General features: G+C 41.5%; 1 long non-coding RNA gene across 1 annotated transcript in view; it reads left to right on the top strand.

Annotated features, from left to right (window-relative positions):
- LOC120947059 overlaps positions 1 to 20,297 on the top strand; it is a 228,328-nt gene extending 208,031 nt beyond the window's left edge. The window contains exon 3 of the long non-coding RNA XR_005750815.1: positions 19,664 to 20,297. This is a non-coding gene — a long non-coding RNA (uncharacterized LOC120947059). The remainder of the gene's footprint in view (positions 1 to 19,663) is intronic.
- Positions 20,298 to 20,643: the final 346 nt, after the last annotated feature.

Genomic DNA, 20,643 nt, shown 5'->3' with positions numbered 1-20,643 from the left:
AGGTGTTACATGCTGCTGTCTTTGGAGCCAGACAGTGGCATACATATGGGCCGATATATGTCAGCATATGTTGCTTTTACTATGTATATTTGATTTCATTATACAACAAATGCTACACTATGAGGCTGCCTCCCTCTTTTGTGTGTGTGATTGAGCATTAAGCATTTGGGCATGGAGTTAAAAAAAATGGGTGATTTCCCTCAGTGACTAAAGTGGATAGATGTGGTTTGGCTATTGGGATCACAATAGTGATTGTACTTTGGTGCATTCAGGAGCCGTATTTGGTAAGCATGCACACTAATTTTGATGATGGTTGTCACATAATAAAGTTCTTTGATATACCGTATTTATCGGCGTATACCGCGCACTATTTTGCCCTGAAAATCAGGGCAAAATCATGGGTGCGCGATATACGCCAATACCCGCTTTCCCGCGCCGAGTTTGAATACAGCGCCGACATATACCGAGCGCAGTACACTCGTGTATAGTCGGGCCGTCTCAGCTTCTTCCGCGCTCACGTCCTGGACGTACAGGACGTGAGCGCGACAGTAGCCGAGCCTGCCCGAGTGTACTGCACTCGGTATATGCCGGCGCAGTATTCAAACTCGGCGTGGGAAACGAGCGGGGAGGACGCGAGGACGCCGCAGAAGGACGCCGGACCCGACGAAGAGGACACCCGAAGCCGCAGACGGACGCCGGACCCGACGAGGCCGCCGATGGACGCCGCGCAAGACACCAAAACTGTAAGTACAAAAAACTCTTTTTTCCACAGGAATGGGGGCAACTTTAGGGGTGCGCGCTATACGTGGGAGCGCGCTATACCCCGATAAATACGGTACTTTTGTTACATTTAATCTCTCTGATGTGTTCACAATCTCTTCAATAGATTCAAAAAATCAGGTCACTGAGAATTTTTTGTGTTGATAATTTTTTATATATACTTTTTTGTATTACTTTGTGAAGAATACATAGCATTTTTATTACTGTATGTTTGGAATGTAACACTTGGGTGCTTCATTTAGAACACACGACATTTTGTGTATTTCTGTGCATTAGTTTTTGAAGCATGCACAGGTTTTATATTACATGTTCTGATTGTAATACTTGGTGCTTCATTTGGAACGCTAGGCATTCATAATATTTGTATGAAATATAACACTTGGTTGTAATCATTGGTGTTTTTCGGAGAACCATAGGCTTTTTCACAATATATGCTTTGATTTGACCACTTTATGTGGTAGCACTGCAAGCTTTATCATTTAGATTATAAGGTATTCACATATATCAGCCCTTTTTGTCCAGAAAACATTAACGAGCACAGATACAGTCCTGATCAAAAGTTTATGACCACTTGAAAAATGACAAAAAATCATATTTTACATTGTTGGATCTTAACAAGGTTCCAAGTAGAGCTTAAACATGCAACAAGAAGAAATGAGAGTGAGACAAAACATTTTTTGAGCATTCAATTTAATGAAAACAACGAATAAACTGAAACAGGCTGTTTTTCAGCTGATCAAAAGTTTAGGACCACACCTCCAAAAAAAACTAAACCCCCCCAAAACAGAAATCCAACTTCCAAACATGAACTCAGTAATGAGTAGCTCGTTATTGTTGATCACTTCAAAAATTTGTTTCAGCATGCTTGATGCAAGCGTTTCCATGAGGTGAGTGGGAACATTTCTCCAAGTGGTGAAGACAGCCGCACGAAGGCCATCTACTGTTTTCCATTTTTGTTAACTTCCCTTGCCATCCATCCTCAAAGGTTCTCAATTGGATTTAGATCAGGGGAACACGCAGGATGGGCCAAAAGAGTGATGTTATTCTCCTGGAAGAAGTCCCTTGTCCTGCGGGCATTGTGTACTGTAGCATTGTCCTGTTGAAAAACCACACAGACGAGGGCCCCTTAGTCATGAGGAATGCTCTCTGCAACATCTGTTTGATGCCCCTGAACTTCCTGAAGCTCCATTGTTCCACTGAAGGAAAAAGCACCCCAGACCATTATGGCGCCCCCTCCACTGTGGTGCGTAGAAAACATCTCAGATGGGATCTGCTTGTCATGCAAGTAACATTGGAAACCATCAGGACCATCAAGGTTACATTTTTTCTCATCAGAGAATAAAACTTTCTTCCACCTTTGAATGTCCCATGTTTGGTGCTCTCTTGCAAAGTTCAAACGAGCAGTTCTGTGGCGTTCAAGGAGATGAGGTTTTTGAAGATGTTTTTTGTTTTTGAAGCCCTTCAGTCTCCGATGCCGTCTGATGGTTCTGGGGCTGCAGTCAGCACCAGAAAGGGCCTTAATTTGGGTCGAGGATTGTCCAGTGTCTTGACGGACAGCCAATTGGATCCTCCGGCTCAGTGCTGGTGAAATTTTTTTGGGTCATTTTTTGTGATGAAAAAAAACGTTGTTTTTAAAAACGTCATTTAAAATGGCAGTGTGTGGGGAAAACGTTGTTTTATGTCTTCTGAAAAACGACAAAAAAAATTAGAGCATGCTTCAATTTTTTATGTCGTTTTTCAAAACGTCGTTTTTTGTGTCACAAAAAATGACCGTGTGTATCTAAAACAACGTTTAAAACAACTTTTTTTTAACCCGTGCATGCTCAGAAGCAAGTTAGGACGCGAGTTTGGATGGAACAGAGTGCCGTTGTACGTGCTGAACGTAACCGTGCTTTGCTAGAGCTTTTGGAAAAAATGATGGTGTGTATGCTACGTCGTTTTTGAAAATGAAGTTTGAAAAACTTCGTTTTTTTTTCATCACAAAAAACAACTGTCTGTACACGACATTACACTTGACTTTTTTGTTCCATAACCCTCAGGATCATTTAAGAAATTCCAAATGACTGTCTTACTGCATCCCACCTCAGCAGCAATGGCGTGCTGTGAGAGACCCTGCTTATGCAGTTTAACAACCCGACCACGTTCAAAAAGGGAGAGTTTTTTTGCCTTTGCCATCACAACGTGTGACTACCTGACAGAAAATTACAATGAATCCACATCTTTGCACAGATTTGGTCTTTTAAAGGCATGTGGTCCTAAACTTTTGATCAGCTGAAAAAAAGCCTGTTTCAGTTTAATCGTTATTTTTAATTAATTGAATGCTCAAAAAATATTTTGTCTCACTCATTTCTTCTTGTTGCATGTTGAAGCTCTACTTGGAACCTTTTTAAGATCCAACAATGTAAAATATGATTTTTTGCCATTTTTCAAGTTGTCTTAAAGCGGATGTGCCATGGGAACAAAATATTAAAAGCCAGCAGCTACAAATACTGCAGCTGCTGACTTTTAATATTAGGACACTTACCTGTCCTGGAGTCCAGCGCCGATCGCAGCAGAGCACGAGCGATCGCTCATCACTCTGCTGCTCCCCCCGCCATCCACGCTGAGGGAACCAGGAAGTGAAGCGCTGCGGCTTCACTGCCCGGTTCCCTACGGCGCATGCGCGAGTCGCGCTGCGCCCGCCGATTGGCTCACACGCTGTGTGCTGGGAGCCGAGTGTTCCCAGCACACAACGGGCGACAGACGGGATGTGACGGGCAATGCCCGTCTTTCGCCCGTAGCGTGTGGCCGGAAGTGGGTGCAAATACCTGTCTTTAGACAGGTGTCTGCACCCCCCTCCCCCCTGAAAGGTGTCAAATGTGACACCGGAGGGGGGGAGGGTTCCGATCAGCGGGACTCCACTTTAGGGTGGAGAACCGCTTTAAACTTTTGATCAGGACTGTGTACGTTTGTATGATTTGTGTCACAGGACCTTAACCACAGTGGGCTGAATTTGTGCATTTTAGCTTTATGGTGGGCTTGTCATAAGAAGGGGAGTGGGGTGGGAAAGCACCCAAGGAAAGAAAGAAAGGGGTAATGGGGGGGGTGAGGGGGCCATACCCATGTTAAACTGGTTATAGTTATGCTTTGAAAAAGTATAAGGGGGAGTTATATTGACGCAGAGTTAGGAATGTCGATGATACTCACAGAAGAAACGGGGAAGATTTTTAAACTAGGAAATTATCATTAAAGGTGAAGAAACTTTAAGTTGGTTAGTCAACCTGGAAGGACCATGTCCATAGCTGTGGAAAGTGTATCCAAAAATAAAGCCCAGATCTTGAATAATTTCGCAAGGCAGTCTCTGTTTTGAAAGATGGTATAGAGCAACGGCAAGCTTGCATTATTAAGTTGTTTAAAAAAAATAGACTATTTAAGCCATATTAGTTATGAGGCTTCAAAATACTTTAGAAACCTAAAATGGGCATAGTGGCAGATCCTTTTTTAAATTGCACTATTAATTTAGTAAATTCCTTAGCCTACTAACTCTTACCATAAAGAACACCTCCCTAAAGCAATAGTAAATTCATCTTCCACCGTACACAATTAAAAACCCATTTTTGCTTTGTAGAGTTTATTTTTATTATTTGCTTATAGGTTGCCAAATCTTTATATAGACCTTAGGAGGTTTATGATTCATGTGGCTTATAGCAATATTTTGATCGGGCCACCTAGCAAACTTTGTCCTTGACACCTGGCAATGTTAAATCAGACAATAGTGTAATGCAGGGATATGCAATTAGCGGACCTCCAGCTGTTGCAAAACTACAAGTCCCATCTTGCTTCTCCCTCTGGGTGTCATGCTTGTGGCTGTCAGAGTCTTGCTATGCCTCATGGGACTCGTTCTGCAACAGCTGGAGGTCCGCTAATTGCATATCCCTGGTGTAATGGATCCGGACCTACATCAAGGGCAGGAAACAAGAGAGCTGTTAACATGGTCATTAGATTAATAAGTGCTTGATAGATGGGCTTTATCATAAATTCTAAGCCTTTCCACCCCTTAGACCACCCCAACTGGAAGTGCTGAACATTATGATTTAGTAGTCGGTAACAAAAACATTTTTTTTATATTTTTGTATATAATGGTTGATGCCCCTACACACAAAAAGTCAATAAATGTAATACACGCTTCTTTAAATTGGCACTTGTTTCCAAAATTAAAAACTACAAATATTGTCCCACTTTTAGCTGAGGAGACACACTAGAATTGTTCAGCCTCAAGAATAGTGTCAGGATGACCAAAAATCTCAAGGCAATAAATCTACTCATAGATGTGAGAGATTGAATAGAGATATTAGACAACCTCTCTAGTGGGAGCAGTACTAGCTGCTATGGCTATATACACCACTAGAGACCTTGGATATCTTCATAGCCAGACCTTTTCCCAAAATGAACACCTTTTTTAAAACCTTTACTGTAAATGAAATTTTTTAACCAGTTTATTTCCACCTATCAATACACTTGCCATGATAGAATTATTTAGGCAGCCACTCCTAACTCTTCCTTTGAAGAATGCTATTTCTATGGCTTTCATGTTGATGCTTAAAGTGGTTGTACACCCAAATTTGACACTTTTACCTACAGGTAAGCCTATAATAAGGCTTACCTGTAGGTAAAATTAATCTGCCGAACCTTGCCGGGAAAAAAACTCCACTCGCATGCACGGGAATGACATCATCGCGGCTCCGGCCACTAGCAGGACCCAGAAGACACTCCAAGGGCAAGATGTCATCTCCCTCGGCACGGACCGGGCTTCGATATGGGGACTTTGTTCTGAGGTAAGTATTTCATAATTTTTTTTAGTGTGCGGGTATAAAACCGCTTTAAATGCTGATTCACTGACCTGAAACAAATGATCAGATCTCTGACTCCAAAGTCAGTGTCCTGATTATCAGTTCTCCCAATCAGTGCTCATCAGTGCTGCCAATCAGTTTCCATCAGTGCTGCCAATCAATGCCCATCAGTGTCAACTATTAGTGCCCATCAGTGAAACCTACTATTGTCCATCAGTGCCCCCCAATCAATTCTTCATATCTGTGCTACCTATCAGTGCCATCTATGAGTGCCCATCAGTGCCTCCCCATTAATGCCCATCAGTGCCACCTATCCATGTCCATCAGTGCTGCTTATCATTGCTGCATATCAGTGCCATTCAGTGCCACCTATCAGTGCCCATCAGTGCCACCTCATCAGTGCCACCTATCAATGCCCATCAGTGCCAGCTATCAGTGCCCATCAGTCCAGCCTATCAGTGACCATTGGCACAGCGTCATAAGCGTACATCAGTGAAGGAGAAAAATTACCAATTTGCAAAGTTTTATAACAAACTATAAAAAAAGTTTTTGTTTCATTAGCAAAAAAACATAAAACCCAGTGATGATTTAAGCGGAGCTCCACCCTAAAGTGAAACTCACGCTGATTGGAACCCTCCCCCCTCCGGTGTCCCATTTGACACCTTTCAGGGGGGAGGGGGGTGCAGATACCTGTCTAAAGACAGGTATTTGCACCTACTTCCGGCCACAACAGTCTCCGGCAGACTGCGGGCATGACGTCAACTCCCGCCCCCCCCCCCCCCCCCGTTGTGTGCTGGGAACACTCGGCTCCCAATACACAGCGGGAGCCAATCGGCAGGCGCAACGTGACTCGCGCATGCGCTGTAGGGAACCGGGCAGTGAAGCTGGAGCGCTTCACTTCCTGGTTCCCTCACCGTGGATGGCGGGGGGAGTGATGAGCGATCGCTCATCCTCTGCTGCGGACGGCGCTGGACTGCAGGACAGGTAAGTGTCCTAATATTAAAAGTCAGCAGCTGCAGTATTTGTAGCTGCTGGCTTTTAATATTTTTTTTCCAGCGCACATCCGCTTTAAATACCACCAAAAGAAAGCTCTATTTGTGTGGAAAAAATGATAATTTCATATAGGTACAGTTTTGTATGACTGTGCAATTGTCATTCAAATTGTGACAGTGCTGAGAGCTGAAAATTGGCCTGGCAGGGAGGGGGTAAAAGTGCCCAGTAGGCAAGTGGTTAAATTTGTGGGTCATTAACAGATCAAATGCAACGTTTACATATCCCTGAGAGACTGAAACTCCCTGGCCTATGCAATAAACCACATGATATCTCATGCATTCATCTGCTTGAATAGAATAAAGCATTGTATCACCTTACATTCTGTGTTTTCTAAATAATATTTGTGGCCTATTTATTCCACATTTACAGCAGTGAGAATTTCCAGAGTCTCAGCCGTCATCCCTCTCTATTACATATTAATCTACACTAGTGTGTATAGCAAACAGACTTTTGCACGTGACCATATAAATGTTTTAAACATTTTTATTTAGTTCTGCAGGAGCTACAGCGCCTAAAGCAGAATGCAAAAATATTACAACATTTCTCAGATTTCTTTTGTCCAGATAAGGTTGCTAAACTTTCATATAAATAATACGATCTGACCCGAGGCCAAAATGCAAAGCTATTATTAAACTGGAATTTAAATTCCAACCACACACAGAGTACACTTGATTTCGAAAGCTTTAATACACTTCTTTAGAGACGTTTTGATTTATGCACCTGAAGATTGAAAACAAATGGCTTTCTGTTTATTCAAATAATATGCTCCGAAATTCTCAAGCTCGGAAAGTGGCTTTGTAAATGTAAAGTCTTCTATATACTTTTTGGTGGAAAAGTTGACGACAGATTTATCTGTTCTTTATCCAAGGCCCAACAGTTAATAGTTTAAGACATCAGTGAGTTTTAGTGCGTTTATGGTTGAGCGAGCATTGTTCTATTTTAAAGCTATATTTACATGGGGCATAATGTTTTTGTTTCCCGGATGACTTTAAATAGAAGACCTGCCTAGCGACTGATTTTATATGCAAAAAGAAATACACAATAATAAAAGTTGTTGAGGCTTGTAATCTATTTCTCCCAATGTATAAGCTGTAAAAGAACTTTTAATATGTACAGTATAGATATATACATTCTATAAATCTTGCAGTAGAGCTGAAGGTATTTTGTTAACAGGATGAGCGGAGGGATTTCGGCCAGGGGCGGCGGCCCGTCCATTAAGGGCGCAGGGCGCCGCCCCCCCTATTCATGCATCCGGCCCCTTTAAGAACGGCGATGCATGGATTCCAATGGGGTGTTTTTTTTGTTTTGTTTTTAAGGCTTTAAAATAGGATGGGCTCGGAGCGCAGAAAATGCAAACCGAGCCCACCCAGGTGTGTTAAATAGTGAATGAATATTCACTATTTTCATACCAATCTTCCTCCCGGCCAATCAGGAAGCAGGTCTTGAAACACATCACCTGATTGACTGAAAGGACAGGTGATCCTGTTGGATGCCTAGGAGGAGCGGAGGAGACGCATGGCAGCCGTGGAGGAAAGGACACAGATGCCACTGCCCGATGCCCGCTGCTGATGCCTGATCTCGCCACCCAGATGGGGTAAGTGTCGGACCACAATTGAGTGGGCAGGGTTTGAGGTGCCGCTGGGGGGGGGGGGTAGTGGTTGTTTGCCAAGCCCCCACCACCCAAAAAAAAAACACCAGCCGCCACTGATTTCGACAAATTAATTTTGCACACAAATCTCCACTTTCATTAGGTTCATTAGGCCCCGTACACACGACCAAACATGTATGCTGAAACTGGTCCGCGGACCAGTTTCAGCATACATGTTCGGTCGTGTGTAGGCACGAGCGGGCCGAATTCCAGCAAACATTTGCCCACCGGCCTTTTCCCAGCAGACAAATATTCCTGGACGTGTTTTAAAACCGTCCGCTGGAATCCTGCCCGCTCGGACATGTACGGTCGTCAGTACAGACCTACCGTACATGTCCGAGCGCCCGCCGTCCCTCGCATGCATCGAATGACTTTGACGCATGCGTGGAAGCTTTTAAATGGCAGGCCCGCCCACGTTGCCGCGACGACGCGGACACGCCCCGCGTATTGTTTACGCGCGGACCTCTGTACGATGGTTAGTACAGCCATCGTACAGAAACCCTCTGGCAGACATGTACGGTGAAAACGGTCCGACGGACCGGTTTCATCTTACATGTTTGTTCGTTAGTACCCGGCCTTAGGCTTCTCGGGTTTCATTTTTTTTTTATTATTATTATTGGCATTTATTTAGAGGGTGTGGAGTTTTTAGGAGTGTATTTTACTTTATTTTTGCTCTTAAGGATCTATTTATAATTTGCTCTCAATCACACAGCTTTTACTTGAGATGCACACATTTTTCCAATTGGATTAAACTGAAAAATATGAGAATCCTGGGTGAAAGTTGCATAAAAAGAGGCCCCTCAGTGTTTTTTGTATTTGTATGTTTTCCTTTTTTTTTGTGTATTTGATTATTGTTTCGATGCTGTCATGTAAATCATTGAATGTGTTTTCTCCACTGCCTTTTAAAAAACACTCAAGTAAAAAATGTGCAAACCACAAAGCACTAAACTGCCCTTTAATCTATTTTGAGATCAATTAGCTTCCCTATGCATAAAATGGGAAAATGCACCATAAAACAGGAAAAATGCACCAAAAAATATACACTTACATTAGTGTATTTAGGTTTTGTGCTTTAAATATGACCCACCCCTTCCTGTCAAGGGCACACACCTTGCTGTTTAAGACCCGCCCTGAAATTTTCGAGTGGGGACACTAGCTCTAAGGGCCTGGTGGGGGTGGCAATGGATGTTCTTAATTTGCATAGATTTCCTCTCACTTTCTGGCTATGGGGCAGGAATTGAAGGGAAATCTCTGCAATAGGACAGGGATGGTAAAAAATAGACTGACAAGGACTTTAACCCTCCCTTACTCTATCCAAAATGGAAAAAAAAAGTGTTGCCTATAGTTCTACTTTAAGCACAAATTTCTGATAATTTTATGGAGAGGACTAAGAAGATATAACTATGCCAATGGTGCAGCATAAAACTTATAGCACAGTGAGGAAGGTTTGTGGTCCAGGATGATAGGATAGTCAAAATTAGAAGCGGCGCCCCACACCCCCCAAAATGTTGCAGAACGCATACCGGAAGCAGTGTGGACGCTTTATGGGGGGCGCTAGACTAGTTTGCTTTTCAGCCCAGTCTGCCCCATAAGACTGGTGCTACACTAACAGTGTAGCTCAAGCCGTGCTGCCCCCCTGCAAAGTGCTGCCCTAGGCCTGGGTCTTGTTGGCCTAGGCCAGGATATAGCGTTGACTCCCATTACGCTGTATGAATGAGGCCTGAAAGTAAAATTGGTGTTTACACCCTCCCCTCCGTGAGCTGGATTAAAAGAACATTGACAGCTGAATGTCTCCCTCTCATGTACTTGTGTAAAGCTGGCCATACACTTTGAAATCTGATTGTACAATCTCTTGTACAATTTTCTTTCTTTTTACCAAAACTATGTAACAGGAGAACCCATCTAACCAATTCATTTCACCACTTGCCAACCAGGCCAATTCTGACATTTCTCTCCTACATATAACAATCATCATTTTTTTGCTAGAAAATTACATAGAACCCCCAAACATTATATATGTTTTTTTAGCAGAGACCCTAGAGAATACATTGGTGGTCTTTGCAACTTTTTATCTTGCACGGTATTTGGGCAGCAATTTTTCAAACTTGTTGTTTTTTTTTAAAACAGTTTCATGACTAAAAAAAACAGTAAAGTTAGCCCAATGTTTTTGCATAATGTGCAAGATGAAGTTACGCCGAGTAAATTGATACCTAACATGTCATGCCTCAAAATTGCACATGACGCCAAACTTTGGTACTTAAAAATCCCCATAGGCGACGCTTAAATTTGTTTTTACTGGTTTTATGTTTTGAGTTACAGAGGAGGTCTAGGGCTAGAATTATTGCTCTCGCTCTAACGTTTGCGGCGACACCAAGCGTATGTGATGCATTTTTTGGTGTCAGGTTCTCTATATTGAGACCTCAGGGATCTAAAAAAAATCCCCGATGTCTCCCTTGTCTTCGATTGTAGCTATTGGAATGCAAATTGTCTTCCATCAGCTACTTCCACTGTCTGGTTGGGGACAGTGACATCAGGTCCCAGAAGTGATGTTTTACACATTCTGGATCCGTACCCGGGAGCAACCTCCATGCTGAAAAAAGGGATCCATTGGTTGCACAGTGGCTAGATCGCTTTCAGCTGACAGTCAGCTTGTTAGATTTACCCCCACTCCTTGCAGCCCCTGGAGAGTGAGTAAAACCCCTCCAAAGCCACTAATGAAGATTCTACATTTGTGGCAGTAAAAGGGTTAAAGCTCATTGCACCCTAAAATAAATTTAACCACTACCACTCTTGTCCTAAAAAATTTTTGCTAGAGAATTACTCAGAACCCCCAAACACTATATATGTTTTTTTTAGCAGACACCCTAGGGAATAAATGGATAAATATTAATAAATAATAGGGGGCGCTATTAAGAATATTCAAACGTGATAAACAATTGAATATATAACCACATATGATCACCACCTGTGATGGATAAAATATATAAGTTGATATATGTGCTCTTAATGATTAATCAAATAATTGATCAAATAATTGTCCAAATTGGCAAAAAAATTATTAAATATGTAAAAAGTCTATTCTGGCACTCCTCTCCTACATGTAAAAATTATAATTTGTTTGCTCGAAAATTACTCAGAACCCCTAAACATAATATATGTTTTTTTTAGCAGACACCCTAGGGAATAACTTTTTATCTTGCACGGTATTTGCGCAATAATTTTTCAAACGCCTTTTTTTGGGAAAATAAACGGTTTCATGAATTAAAAAATAACAAAACAGTAAAGTTAGCCCAATTTTTTTGTATAATGTGAAAGATTATGTTACGCCGAGTAAATAGATACCAAACATGTCGCACTTTAAAATTGCGCACGATCATGGAATGGCGCCTCACATGACCCCCATATGCCCAATCACAGGGCTCTGGACATTAAACATGGTGGCCGGTCCGGACATCCATGTCGGTGACACGGGAAATTAAAATTAGGAGGAGGCACGGAAAGTCGTCCCCCTAAATGTCGCGCCCGGGGCCACAGCACCCCCTGCCCCCCCCTTGCTATGCCAGTGTCGGCATAGCTATCATAATTTAACTTTTATTCATCCGTTATCACTGATTCTGACTCTCGGAGAGCTCTGTGAGACGTCTACTACTGTTTTACCTTTGTTTCTTTTGCTTTTATCTTATCAAGTAAAGAGTTACATTGATTAAGCTGAATTTGTGTGCAGTCCATCTGTCATCCTGCGGGATCAATACAACGCAAGGTAACCATGTGTTTACATAATTTACTGTGGTGTGATAGGACATTGTGCCCTCCAACATCTATTGGGGTCCACAATTCCCACTGATACCAGTTGTGCCAAGGGAGGGTTTGAGACAGTTTCAGGGGTTGATGGCCAGAGTAACAAACCCAAAAAAAACCAGCAGCTCCTTCAGGGGTAGTGCTACATCTATAATAAATGAAAATAGACATGAAAATAATATGAGAAAATATTAAACATTTGAAACAAAACTAACTAAAAATGAGGGAATAAATTTACATGTGTAACAAATTCTAGGGAATCTTGAAGGTTAACTGGAAGGGGCATTTCACTTTTCTAGCAAACTGTATTCACTTAGTCAAGTCATTGAGAGGTGACCAGTAGAGGTTAAGGGGTTGATTTTCTAAAGGCCCTCCAGCTGTTGCAGAACTACAAGTTCCATCATGCCTCTGGGAGTAATTGTACTGTCAGCCGTGCAATTCCTCATGGGAAATGCAGTTTCACAACAACTGGGGGGCCCCAGGCTGCCTACCCCTGGTCTAGAGCTAAGTCAATGTACTGAAATTTCACGTGCAAGAAAAAAAAATGTTTTTGCTATTACACGATTAGATGATGGAAGTCAGCAGAGCTTCACCTCATTCACTAAACTCCAGGGCAACTTCACTTGCAAAGTGAATAGTCTATTTGCCTTTAGTAAATCAACCCCTATTGGTCAGGAATCCCCACCCCTGTAACATTAGTGACCCAAAAAAGAAACGTTATACTTTTTTATTCAGTCATATCCCAATAAATATATTGGACTTCTTTGGGTGATGTCCCCAAGGGTATTCTATAGCATAAAAATCAAATGTAATCACATATCAAGGTGATTAAGATGCCAGTAGAGTCTCAAACACCCATGTAGTTTGGATCTGACTTAAAAAATGGATAAAGTTCCTTTAACAATTTGCCGACCAGCCGCCGTCGTTTTACGGTGGCAGGTCGGCTCCCCTGCGCGAGAGCCCGTAGCTATACGTCGGCTCTCGCGCTCACCCCCAAGTCCCGTGCGCGTGCCCGGCGGGCGGGATCGCCGCCGGGCACACGCGATCGCTCGTTACAGAGCGGGGACCGGGAGCTGTGTGTGTAAACAAACAGTTCCCGGTCCTGTCAGGGAGAGAAATGCTGATCTTCTCTTCATACAATGTATGAAGAGAAGATCAGTAATTTTCCCTAGTAAGGGCACCCCCCACTACAGTTGGAACACACCCAGGGAACATACTTAACCCCTTCCCCGCCCCCTAGTGTTAACCCCTTCACTGCCAGTGGCATTTTTATACTAATCCAATGCATTTTTATAGCACTGATCACTATAAAAATGCCAATGGTCCCAAAAATGTGTCAAAAGTGTCCGAAGTGTCCGCCATAATGTCGCAGTACTGAAAAAAAATCGCCACCATTACTAGTAAAAAAAAAAATATTAATAAAAATACCCCCTATTGTGTAAACGCTATAACTTTTGCGCAAACCAATCAATAAACGCTCATTGCAATTTTTTTTAACGAAAAATATGTAGAAGAATACGTATCGGCCTAAACTGAGGGAAAAACAAGTTTTTTTATATATTTTTGGGGGATATTTATTATAGCAAAAATTAAAAAATATTCATTTTTTTCAAAATTGTCGCTCTATTTTTGTTTATAGCGCAAAAACTAAAAACCGCAGAGGTGATCAAATACCACAAAAAGAAAGCCCTTTTTGTGGGGAAAATTTTGTTTGGGAGCCTCGTCGCACAACCGTTAAATCGACGCAGTGCTGAATTGTGAAAAAGTGCTCTGGTCTTTGACCAGCAATATGGTCCGGGGTTAAGCTATGGGAATTGTATGTGTTTCATGTGAATGCAAATGTAAAATTTTTGACCATTAAAGCATTTTAATTTGTTTGGTCATATGTCCTATAATCAAAATTGCATACATACAACAAAGGCTACTTAGAAAAAACTGTTTAAATAAAAAAAGATTCCCAAAACTGATATTAATTTTACAATGTGATTTCAGGCTCGGTTCCTTAATGAACAACAATCAAGTGCTAGTACATTTCTGATTTTTCTTGCCAGCTCTGCATGAGATGTTACTTTGTGAGAATCGCACAATGATTATTATTACTAGGCTTGGTTAATGTGTTCCTTTCTTTGTGGCTAAATCGCATCCATTATTTAGAATAATTGTGAAGCTTGAATACTATGTAAGGCCTGCATTTCTCATATTAGACTGCCCAGCATGAAGCATGGATTGTAAGTATATGCTTTTCAGAACTGAATAATTTTACATAATATTATGAAAAATGAAACTACACAAGCAACCAACATGAAGAATATGATAATGTTTCATTTATTTTTTCACATTTCTAAAAAATACTACTTCATATAAAAAAACACTAATGATGTTCACATATATGTACATAAAAGATTTCAAACATTATAGATAAAATTATTGATTTAAAAAAATGAAACCCAGTATCTTTTGCTCCCGAATTTTTTATTATTATAATTATAATCCCTCCTAGTGTGGAATACGAAAACATTTTGCACTAAAAATGATAAACAGAATATCATCATGTAATATTATAGTCCTGTCAAAGTTTTTCTCAATTGATAAAATTCCTGGAATTTAAAGTATTTAACTGCTGCAAATGAGAAATCTGTTTTAAAATAAAAAACATCAGGCCTGGACTGGCAATATGGAAACTTTAGTCATTGTTATGTCTGACACTCTTTGTGAGCAAAAAGCTGGTCAAATTACTACTTTATGAACCACTTCCAGCCCAAGGACGTCATATGACGTTCTGGACCTTTAGCGGGGATATCTGAATGATGCCTGCAGCTACAGGCATGATTCAGATATCATTATTTCCAGCCGGCGATTCTGTGCATGATAAGAATGATCATAGCGGCAGTTCCGCCACTTAATCATTCTTATAGGCAGGGCTGGACTGGGACAAAAATTTGGCCCTGGACTTCATCCAGACCGGCGACTGAAAAACGCTTCCGCTGCAGTCCTAGTTTGAAAGCCTGAGTGCTTTCACACTGGGGCGCTACCAGGGCGTTAGAAAAAGTCCTCCAAGCAGCATCTCTGTTTTAAAAAACGGCCCACTGAGCCATCGGCCCACCGGGAAACTCCCTGTAGTCCCTATGGCCAGTCCATCCCTGCTTATAGGCAACGGAAGGGAATATCCCCCTCCTGACATCCGGTGCTTCTCCTGTGCCAGATGGTCACCAGTCATCTCTATGACCGTCGGAGGCCCAGGCGCGACGTTATGCCATCACTATAGATTCCTATTACAAGGGGTGTTTACATTTCTTGTAATAGGAATAAAAGTAATCAAAAAAATGTAAAAAATTAAATAAAAATTTGGCCCTGGACTTCTTACAGACTCGCCCACTTTGACAGGTCTCTCCCACAGCGGCCGGACAACTCCCGCTCCACCGGCCACCCAACCCCCCTCTCCCCCTTCACTAGCCACTAGCCGTTCTACTTTATTAGAGTAGAACGGCTGGTACTGGTACTCTTATAGGCAGTACCAGTGGGGAAGCTAGACATTATTTCTCCCGGGGCAAGGAATCAGTTTGGTGCCCCCCCCTATGGGACAAGATTAGGCAGAAGTGAGAAACTCCCAGGCCATAGCTGTTGAGTCAGCTGTCTGTCCCCTCCCCCGTGCTCCTTCTAGTCCCCCTCATGCTCCTCTGTCGTCGTCCCTGTTCCTCTAAACCTCCCCCTGCTTCTCTGTTCCCACCCAGGTTGAGCGGAAGGAAGAGACAAAGGAGTGGAGGGGGGCAGCGGTCCGATGTCACTGAAGCCGGCCCACTGAGTCATCGGCCCACCGGGAAACTCCCGGTAGTCCCAATGGCCAGTCCATCCCTGCATACATTCATAAAAAGGGTTAACTGTCAGGCTCTGTCTGGGTGTAAGTTCATAGTCACTGAAGGAACCATGAGTGTACAGCCATAGAAAATTCCCATCAGGATTACTGAGAAGGCCTGCTACAAGCAGTTTTTTCCCACTGTAGCCTTTCAGTGGCAGTAAAAAGTCATGGTGGTACCAAAATATGAACCATGTTTCTCCAGTAATCATAGCAACGTCTATTCACATTTTGCCATGGCTACTTTTCTGTCCCAATCCAATACTGGTAATTTTTTCATGACAGTAAATTGTTGTGTTACTAAGAATTTATTGCTAGAGAATTTGTATTTTCATGGCAGTAAGCAGTAAGCAGTAAGCAACTTCAATGTAAATAGTCCATCCGATACTAATTATGACAGTTATAAAATCCAGTTGTATTATTATGGTCTGTAAATGTATATGGTCTCTGTACCAGAGATTCTGTTTTCAATGTCCTTAAGGGAAAATTTTAATGCTCTGAGATTGTTTTAAGTTTATATGTTTTTAAGCTGATTACCTAACCACTTGCAGACCGTCGCACGACTATGAACGTCGACAACATGGCATGCAGCGCCACCTAGTGGTTAACCCCTTCACTGCCAGTGTCATTCTTATAGTAATCAGTGCATTTTTATAGCACTGATCGCTGTAAAAATGACAACGGTTCCAAAATGGTGTCAAAAGTGACTGATGCATCCGCCATAATGTTGCAGTCATGATAAAAATCGCTGATCGCCGACATAACTACTAAAACATTTTTTTTATAAAAATGCCATATAACAGTCCCCAATTTTGTAGAAGCTATAACTTTTGCGCAAACCAATCAATAAATGCTTATTGCAATTTTTGTTTACCAAAAATATGTAGAAGAATACGTATCGGCCTAAACTGTGGGAAAAAAAACGTTTTTTAGATATTTTTGGAGAATATTTATTATAGCAAAAAGTCAAAAATATTGATTTTTTTTCAAAATTTTCGCTCTTTTTTTTGTTTATAGCGCAAAAAATAAAAATCGCAGAGGTGATCAAATACCACCAAAAGAAAGCTCTATTTGTGGGGAAAAAGGACATAAATTTTGTTTGGGAGCCATGTCGCACGGCCGTGCAATTGTCAGTTAAAGCTACGCAGTGCCGAATCGCAAAAAGTGGCCTGGTCTTTGACCACCAAAATGGTCCGGGGCTGAAGCGGTTAAGCTTTAGTTTTTTACATAAAATTGTACAACTAAAGTAAAACATATTCTAAAGATTTTTATTTTTTTAGTTCAAAATATAATGGAAGAAAGTTACATATGTGTGTGCATATATACAGTATCTCACAAAATTGAGTACATCCCTCACATTTTTGAAAATAGTTTATTATAACTTTTCATGTGACAACATTGAAGAAATGCTACAATGCAAAGTAGTGAGTGTACAGCTTGTATAACAGTGTAAATTTGCTGTCCCCTCAAAATAACTCAACACACAGCCATTAATTTAAACCACTGGCAACAAAAGTGAGTACATCTCTACGTGAAAATGTCCAAATTCGGCCCAAAGTGTCAATATTTTGTTTGGCCACCATTATTTTCCAGCACTGTCTTAACCTTCTGGGTGTTGAGTTCACTAGAGCATCACATAGACATCATGGAGCTGGTGGATGTTAGAGACTCCTCCTTCCATTTGAAGATGCCCCACAGATGCTCAATAGGGTTTAGGTCTGGAGACATGCTTGGCCAGTTCATCACCTTTACCATCAGCTTCTTTAGCAAGGCAGTGGTCATCTTGGAGGTGTGTTTGGGGTCGTTATCATGTTGGAATATTGCCCTGCGGCCCAGTCGCGAAGAAAGGGGATCATGCTCTTCTTCAGTATGTCACAGTACATGTTGGCATTCATGGTTCCCTCAATGAACTGTAGCTTCCCAGTGCCAGCAGCACTCATGCAGCCCCAGACCCTAACACTCCCACCACCATGCTTGACTGTAAGCAAGACACACTTGTCTCTGTACTTCTCACCTGGTTGCCGCCACACACGCTTGACACCATCTGAACCAAATAAGTTTATCTTGGCTTCATCAGACCACAGGACATGGTTTCCCGTAATCCATGTCCTTAGTCTGCTTGTCTTCAGCATACTGTTTGCAGGCTTTCTTGTGCATCTTCTTTAGAAGAGACTTCTTTCTGAGACAACAGCCATGCAGACCAATTTAATGCAGTGTGCATTGTATGGTCTGAGCACTGACAGGCTGACCTCTCACCCTTCAACCTCTGCAGCAATGCTGGCAGCACTCATACATCTATTTCCCAAAGACAACCTCTGGATATGACGCTGAGCACGTGCACTCAACTTCTTTGGTCGACCATGGCAAGGCCTGTTCTGAGTGGAACCTGTCCTGTTAAACCACTCTATGGTCATGGCCACCGTGCTGCAGCTCAGTTTCAGGGTCTTGGCAATCTTCATAGCCTAGGCCATCTTCATGTAGAGCAACAATTTTTTTCTTCAGATTTTCAGAGTTCTTTGCCATGAAGGTGTCATGTTGAACTCCCAGTGACCAGTATGAGGGAGAGAGAGTGATAACACCAAATTGAACACACCTGTTCCCCATTCACACCTGAGACCTTGTAACACTGACAATTCACATGACACCGGGAAGGGAAGATGGCTAATGGGGCCCAATTTGGACATTTTCACTTAGGGGTGTACTAACTTTTGCCAGCATTTTGGCTGTGTGTTGAGTTATTTTGATGGCATAGTAAATTTACACTCTAATACAAGCTGTACATTCACTACTTTACATTGTAGCAAAGTGTAATTTCTTCAGTGTTGTCATATGAAAAGTTATAATAATAATTTACAAAATGTGAGGGGTGTACAGACTATGTGATTAAATAAACCTCTCAATTTATCAGATTTAAGACTAGAAAGTTGACATCAAATTTGTGTTATGGTCTGTGTAACCCTTTCATGACCTAAGGTGGTGGACAAATCCGACCCCCAGTGGCTATTGCACAGAATGACGTACAGTTAGGTCTTTTTGCACAATAGAGCTGGCCTGCTGCAGTACATCTGCGGTAGGCAGTCGGCAAGTGGTTAAGGGGCATATTTATAAAGCTGTTAAAGTGACTTTCACCAAATATTCACTGGTGATGAATCCATTGTTTAACACTCATGCACCAGGAGAATTCACTTGGTAAATGTCAATTCACTGATTCATGACTATGCCCCGTGTTTTGCTTTTCAAAATGTTATTTTTGTTTAGTAATTGATATATTTTTATTTGATTATTTGATACACCGGTTTATTAAATGCCTCCCTAATGATTTTTTATTATAAGCTGACAAAAAGTCGAAATTTGAAAAATGTGTCTGCATTACTTGTAAGTTTCATAATATTTATAATCATATATATATATATATATATATATATATATATATATGTGTGTGTGTGTGTGTGTGTTTTCTAATATTTAAAAAATAAATATTTGAACTAGGAGTATAGGAATATTTAAATAGCCAAAAAGGCTATTTAAGCCCATAAAGGCAATCTAGCAACACTAATATTAGCTTCCCCAAACTTGTATCTCAGTGTTAAAAGCCTAACTCCACCATTTAAAAAATAAATAAAAATTTGCCTAGCAGGTTTTAAAATTAAAAAGCAGTTATTTTTGTAGTACTCACATCCTCTTTAACATCTTTCCCGGCAGACTTGTCTCTCTGTGATCCAGTGCCAGCCCTCTTCCAGGATAAATATGTTCCAGCATCATTCAACCCAATTCTTGTTAATCCAAGCTATCATGGACACACCCCATTGTGGTGCTTCTTTACGCCAGCCAGGATACACAGTATTACCTGTACAGAATAGCGCTTACATATAATCTAAGCACTGCTCTGCCTGAGAATAAGGATTACCCTCAATCACCTCCAGAGGAGAAGAGGTAGGACTTGTGATGTCATAACCTAACTTTGCATTGATAAAGGGAGGCTCTGTAATCCCCAAATGATGGTCAGTGATGTGTGAATAAAAAAATGAATGGACAAAAAGACCTCTTTCTTCATGAGGAAGGACTACTAGTGAAGATTGTTCATGATCTTTAAGTTTTGGGCCCATATGATGTGTGACTAACATAACATACAGTATATGCTGTGAACCATGCAGCCAGCCTGAAAATTGCAGGCTTTGAAGTGGTTATAAACCTCTGACATGAAAAATGAACAAATCATGCCCTTCTATATTGTTTATTTGCCTCAATCTAAAGCACTGAGTGTGATTTCTCTCTGCTGTCTCCTTCCTATACTATCTGCATTAGTCAGTGCCAACAGGTTATCCAAATTCTCATGCCACGTACTCACGACCGTTTTTCATGACGAGAAAAATTAAATTTTTTAAATTGGTCGTGAAAAACGGTCGTGTGTAGGCTCCAGAGCATTTTTCTCGACGAGAAAAATGGGCGTTAAAAATTTAGAACCTGCTCTATTTTTTCTCTTCGTTTTTCACATCGTCGTTTTTCTCGTCAGGAAAAACGGTCATGTGTACGTGGCATCAGAAATAGGAGAACAGGGGAAGGGAGCTCCAGCACATAGCAGGTGATTGACAGACTCAGCTGTGCATTGTTTCCTGTGTGGAGGTGGGCGTGTTCCTGCCCTCCAATCAGAACTCAGATTTCACTGAAACTTGTGCTTTAGC

The sequence above is a fragment of the Rana temporaria genome, chromosome 8 (assembly GCF_905171775.1).
Source record: "Rana temporaria chromosome 8, aRanTem1.1, whole genome shotgun sequence".
Taxonomy (NCBI): domain Eukaryota; kingdom Metazoa; phylum Chordata; class Amphibia; order Anura; family Ranidae; genus Rana; species Rana temporaria.
Note: the sequence above shows the minus strand (reverse complement) of the source record. Positions and strands in the feature narration are given on the sequence as shown.